The 6,689-nt window shown below is 38.2% G+C and overlaps 1 pseudogene; it reads left to right on the forward strand.

Moving 5' to 3' along the window:
* The first annotated feature begins 5,725 nt into the window (after nt 1–5,725).
* Nucleotides 5,726–6,689, forward strand: part of LOC116083870 — a 3,735-nt pseudogene continuing 2,771 nt past the window's right edge.

The raw sequence follows: 6,689 nt of genomic DNA on the forward strand, positions 1-6,689 counted from the left end.
CTGGGGCACAGAACCTTCACAGGACCAAGGGCCTCTCCTCCCACTGATGACCGACTTGGCCATCCTCTACTATACGTACGCTGGTGGAGCCATTAGTCCCACCATTCGTACTCTTTGGTTGATGATTTAGTCCCTGGGAGCTCTAAGAGTACCAGTTAGTTCATATTGTTGTTCCTCGTAAGAGGCTGAAAACCCTTCAGCTCCTTGGGTCCTTTTTCTAGCTCCTTCACTGGGGACCCTGTACTCATTCTAATGGATGGCTGTGAGCCTCTAGATCTGTATTAGTCGGGTACTGTCAGAGCCTCTCAGGAGACAACTATATCAGTCTGGATTGTCCTTCCTTCAGTCTCTGCTCCAAAGTTAGTCTCTGCAACTCCTTCCATGGGTATTTTGTTCCCCCTTTTAAGAAGGAATGAAGTATCCACATGTTGGTCTTCCTTCTTCTTGAGTTCCTTGTGGTTTGTGGATTGTACTTTGTGTATTACTATCTTCTGGGCTAATATCCACTTATCAGAGAGTGCATACCATGTGTGTTCTTTTGTGATTGGGTTACCTCACTCAGATGATATTCTCCAGATCCATCCATTTCCCTAAGAATTTCATAAATTCATTGTTTTTAATAGCTGAGTAGTACTCCATTGTGTAGATGTACAACAATTTCTGTATCCACTTATGTTGAGGGACATCTGGGTTGTTTTCAGTTTCTGGCTATTATAAGGCTGCTATGAACATGGTGGAGCATGTGTCCTTGTTATGTGTTGGAGCATCTTCTGGATATATGCCCAGGAGTGGTGTAGCTGGTTCCTCTGATAGTGCTATGTCCTATTTCCAGAGGAACCACCAAACTGATTTCCAGAGTGGTTGTACCAGCTTGCAATCCCACCAGCAATGAAAGAGTACTCCTCTTTCTCTACAACCTCGCCATTATCTTCTGTCACCTGAGTTTTTGATCCTAGCCATTTTGACTGGTGTGAGGTGGAATCTCAGGGTTGTTTTGATTTGCATTTTCCTGATGACTAAGGATGTTGAACATTTCTTTAGGTGCTTCACAACCATTTGGTCGACTGTTTAGGTCTTTGATCTGATCTTGATCTAACTTTGGTACCTGGTATCTGTCTAAAAACTCCATTTCATCCAGGTTTTCCAGTTTTGTTGAGTATAGGCTTTTGTAGTAGGATCTAATGATTTTTTTGGATTTCCTCAGTTTGTGTTGTTATGTCTCCGTTTTCATTATCACCCGAGTTCCTGGGTTAGAGCACTCCCTGGTGGCAAGCTCTCTGCTTGCAGGGAAGGGGCAGAGAGGGCTATGGATCTGCGGTCCCTCCTAAGTGTAGATGGAGGTAGAGAGGATCCTGTCCTGGCTGCCCTGCCACTTGTGAGGCCTGTGCCTCCCTGCTGGCTCCTGCTATTTTCTCCCAGCTAGCAAGATCATCTTGCTTACAAGCAATGCATGCTCCACACACCCCACACTTAGTCATCTAGTGCCTAGTTACCTAGTAGAAACATGAATCTTAAGGCTTAATTATCCAATCAGATTTATATATCAGTAAGATCACAATTTACAAGATGCCAATATAATAATTTTAGAGCCAAATTATAAAGACAATGTTTAAACCCAATTATTCTAACCTTGTGAAAACCTTTACTACTTGTGGCTGTTTAAAACCACGCAGGGTCTGGATCATCCTCCTTTTCATCCGCCTCCATGATGATTTTCTCTGCCTCTCTCCTGCTCTCTGACCTTTCTCATCCTGCTCTTAACATATGGTTTAATGTAAATGATTCAATTATTTATTCATCTATGTATACTTAAACTCTCCCTTCTGGGGAATTAATATTCTTTCCTAGTTAACATCCTATCCTTTCCTATGTATTTAACTTCATTTAAATTCCCTTCTATATTTCTGCATGAGCCTATTTTAAGCTATTAATTTGTCTTACCAAGCTAAGCGAACCCAACAATCCCGTGTAGACCATGTTCAAAAGAACTCAAATGCTGCCCTGATATAGACTCTTTCTAATTTATTTTCATATATTTTTCTCATTAATTCTCCCTTCTATTGAGGTTAATATCTTTGTAGGAATATTTATCTCCTTTCTCTTTATATAAATTGAATTAAAATTCTTTCCTATGTATTTGACTTCAATTAAATTCCCTTCTACTTAATGTATGTGTTGTAGCATTTTCTCTATCCAATTACATTAGGGTTGTGACAGGCCTGTGGTTGGACAGGAATAAAAAGGTGGAGCGAGAGTTGGAGGAGGAGAAAAGGTCAGGAGCAGGAGGAGGAGTGGTTGGGATCATGGAGACAGAAGATGAGGATGAGCCGGACCCCATGAGGTTATACAACCAAGCAAAGGCTTTTACAAAATAGGTTAATTGGGTTAGAATATTATCTTTATTATTTGGTTCTGAAATTATTGTATTGGCATCTTATGAATTGTGATTTTATTATTATAAAAATCTGATCGGATATTAAGACATTAAGAGTCATGTTTTACTTACCTGGTCTTAGGAATTATTTAGATGAATAATTATGGGAGTGTGTAAAGAGTTGCATGTGAGCGAGATGTAGCTTGCTGGGAGGGAATAACAAAAACCTGCTGTAGCTTAATATTGAGGATGAACGGTACTGGCTCATAAATGTGGCCCGCTGGGAAAGCGAGTTTGCAGGGTGGATTCATTTAATTTTTTTATATTCCTGCAACATATATGAATCTATTTTAGGTTATTAATTTGTCAAACTTGTCATAACAGTCTAAGCAATCCCAGCATTTTTGTGTAGACCACATTCAAAAGCAGAGACTAGTAGATTGCTATCAGTTAGTTGTTTTCTAAATTCTAGAGTTACAGTGAAAAAAGTTGTGGTGGTGCAGGCCTTTAGTTCCATGACCCAGGGGAAAAACTCAGAGAGAACTACTAATTTAGTATGTTTGCACACTAGTGAAATACAATACCATGTTTAAAAGTTACTATGAAAAACACTGTACATGGTTACTACAAATGCAATTTGGTAAATACCATACAGGAAGAGCTACAGTAGGCAAGTGAGCATAGCCCACCATCCTGCTTATCTGCCGTGTTGAGCTCTGGTACAGCATGATCCCAGAGACATTGTCCCTACATTGCTTCTTGCTATTGATGTGCTTTGTCATATTTGTCATTGCCATACTCCTCGTGTATTTGGCTTGGTGTGAATAGGCACTGTAGGAGACCCTCACTTCCTACAACTTGTGATTACTTCATAGCTGATACCCTACTCTATTGGCCAAGTTTCTTACAGATCAATATGAAGATGAAAGTTCTTGAGATAATGCTGTCTAGATGAATTAATGGTTTTATGGAATTTCTGACTTGATTTGCTATAAGTATAGATAACATACTTATTGGGGAATTAGCAAAATAGAGACAATTCATAAAGAAAATTAGTACATCAACATTCACCTATTGGCTTCTAAGACAAATAAATACTTTTTATATATGAAGAATAACTACTATTTACTTGAGAAATAACTCAGGATATTTTCAAGGCATAGAGAACCTTTTACTCATTCATGGCCAACCACCCTACTCCTTAAGGACACCATTTGCAATGATGGTAAAGGCAGAGTCAAATTCAAAGGCAGAGTCCATCTCAGGATTGCCCATAGAAGAAATGCTGTTACCTATGGAACCATAGAACTGCTACCTATCTGAATTATTTTCATGAGCATGATGTTGCAAAGAAGTATGTGCCTTCTCAAGCTGAGGAAATAGCTCAGTTGCCTACTCTGCCTACGGCTCCCTCAGTAGATGCACATATTAAGCTGTGGGAATCAATGGAATGTTAAAAACATTTGACAAACCCATGGTTTACTGATGGTTCATCAAACATTGATGGGACCAAAATTAGTGGAAAGCAACCACGAAATTAGTGTAGCATCATTGGCTATAAGACAAAGACCTAAAAATCAAAGGAAAAAGCTCTATCTTCTCCAGTAAAAGTTGTTTGTGCAGTGGTATAGCTATATGATCATCAAAATGGAAAACCACTAATTGGCAGAAAAATGGCAAAGATATCTGGTCATGGGAGGCATGGCTGGAAATGGCAGTATCTAGTAAAATGTAAAGACATCAAGCTCATAGAGATAAGACAAACAAAATGCTTGAATATAATGAAATAGTGGGCAAAATGGCATCATATTTAATTAAGACTAGAATGTTAAAATTTGCAGCAAGAATGATAGATTACACATTTGAAAAACTTGAAAGTTTATCCCTAACATTAAAAAAAAAAATGTGTGTGTGGGAAGGAGTAGATGGAGAACTGAAGTAAAAAAGAATAACCTTATAAGAATAATTATTACAAAAAATTCACAGTCAGGTGGTGATTCATGCCTTTAATCCCAGCACTGTGGAGGCATAGTTAGGCCATTGGAATTATAGTGATTTAAGTTTAAAAGCCACTAGAAAAAGCAGGATAAAATTCAAAGCAAATTCTCTTGTGATCAAAAAATATATACATTAATCTTGAATTTATATATAAAGAAATAGCTGTATTTATACACATATACTAAGGAGGATTTTAGCTTCAAATTTTCAGTTTTATTTATTTCAATTGAATGATAATACTTTTTCTGTTCCCAAAAATGATTTTGCACTAGGAAAGTTATAACAAGCCAAAAAAGGCACTGCGCAGAGTTCGGGGTCCTACAGGGTTTTGCTTTATCTTTCCAGAAGAATAAGACAATACAGTAAGCAAGGTGAAAATCCCTGGACTATGAAACATCTAAGAAAAAGAACAGATCATCATGTGAAAATGATCTATGAAAAAGAGAAAACTGACTAAGTGGCATTGCCCACCTATAGCTGACCTGACTGAAATCCCAGCTCAGAGCTCTGGTCTACACTTTGTACTGCACACTCATGTTACCAGAGAGGTTCTCTGTTTCCCTTAGACAAACACTTGAAGTAGGTCCACAGTTGAATTAACTACTTAAGAGTTAGGAACTTTATTTCAAATCTTACAAGGTGATTCAGACTTAAGTAGTCCAAGAAAATTATCAGCTGAATCTGAAAAATAATGGGATCTGATAGAGAGGAGATATAACATGCGTATGTGGACCTCTTGCATCCAAAACTAGACTGTGTTATTTTGCCTTCTTTCATTCTTTCACAGGAATTCTTACACATAGAGAAGATATGATCTTAGAGTGGATATTTAAAACACATAAACAAAGCAAAAAATTATAAGTCTATACAGAAAAGTTTTTTATTTGAATGTGAAAGGAACCATAAGACTACATCAGTTAACAGGAATAGACCTGAGATTGTACCTTACACTAATGCTGAAATTACCCCACTATGTGTAATCAATGAAGACTGGCAAACAGCTTGCAGTAATTTTTGGAAGAAATTAACAAAAAATGCCACAAAACCAAGCAAGTTTAGTTTACTAAAAAACGAAAACCTAATTGGATTCTTCCTCAGCTAGTGAGAAAACCAATTTTGAAAACTCCTACCTTTTTATACAGATGGCAATAAATCAGGAAGAGGAGGTTATGAGTCAGAAAACATAAGTAACATAATGCAGAGTGCACTTGTTCAATTCAGAATTCAGAATTCTCATGTTTATATCAAATTTTAGAAAACCTCTTAATATAGTTACTGACTCTAAATATGCAGAGACACTACTTTTGCATATAGAAACTTCTCAAATTATTAAAGATTCATAAAAAGATTGTTATGTATACAACTGTAACTAGTCTTCTGAAACAGAGATCTTCCAATATATATATAACTCATACTCAGTCTCATACAGGTATACCAGGACCATTGCCATTAAGAAATGAGGAGGTAGGTTCCTAGTGCTTATGAGACAGACATGCAGATCTCTGAGTTCAAAGTCAGTCTATAGGGAAAGATCCAAGACAGCCAAGCTTAGGCAGTGAAGGTGTTGGAAAAGAGGGAGCTAGTGATAATGTAATAATAGAACACGGGGGCCATATTCTAGCTCCTGCAAGCAACAGAACTTGGCAGCTTTGGCCATTTGTCTCTGGCTTCACAGTCATGAAAAGGCAACTACAGGCAGAATTGATGCTGGTTAGCTGGGGCTAAGAAATTAGTGATGATTAAGAAGAGACCAGCATCACTGAGGTGAAATCTTCTGGAAAGTGTTTTTGGGGAGCACAAAGAAGCTTTGCTCCAGAGATAGCCATGGTTGTATCTCCTGCAGCAGCTGTATTTGGTAATGTGTAAGAGTAACCCAGGTGGCACTGGTTTTGAAGGTATAAAGAGGTTATGAAGGACAGTTGAGGCTCAGCACTGTGAGAGGCCCTGGAAGGCCATTGGTGAAAGTGCAGCCTCAGTTTCAATTGATGGCCCAGGACTGAAGGGGTCATGCAAAGGATTTGAGGCTTGGCACCATGAAGAGAGCCTATGAGAGGCTAACCAGCCGAGAAAAAAGAAGATTTGTTGCAGTCAACAAAGATGAAAAAGGGGTTGGAGATCTGAAGACAGCTTTTACATCAACCGTACAGATGCACACAGTTTGGAGTTTGCCCAGCTGGTTTCCCGTCTTGCTTTGGGAATTACAGTTAAGTGATTGGATAAATCTCATAAGAGACTTTGAATTTTGGACTTTTAACATTGTTGAGACTGCTATAAATTATGAAGACTTTAGAAGTTGGACTAAGGGGGCTGGAGAGAT

This window comes from Mastomys coucha, unplaced genomic scaffold, assembly GCF_008632895.1.
Source record: "Mastomys coucha isolate ucsf_1 unplaced genomic scaffold, UCSF_Mcou_1 pScaffold8, whole genome shotgun sequence".
NCBI lineage: Eukaryota > Metazoa > Chordata > Mammalia > Rodentia > Muridae > Mastomys > Mastomys coucha.